Raw genomic sequence first — 246 nt, forward strand, 5'->3', positions numbered from 1 at the left:
GTTAAGTAAGATTCCTCGACGTTCATGTGTTTATACCATACAGTTCATTTTCTTTTATTTTGCAATCTTTATTTGATTTTATTGTTTGTGTTTGTTCCATTTTCGTCTCCATTTCTCTTCATTTCGTTATTCATATCACTGTTTATTTATAAATATCTAAGACTTTCGTAATGTTTTGTAGCCTGTCCGGGCGCTGCCTTTTATGGGCAGGAATGTTTGGAATCAGTTTGCCTAGAAATTTCGAAA

Source organism: Penaeus monodon, chromosome 28, assembly GCF_015228065.2.
Source record: "Penaeus monodon isolate SGIC_2016 chromosome 28, NSTDA_Pmon_1, whole genome shotgun sequence".
Classification (NCBI taxonomy): domain Eukaryota; kingdom Metazoa; phylum Arthropoda; class Malacostraca; order Decapoda; family Penaeidae; genus Penaeus; species Penaeus monodon.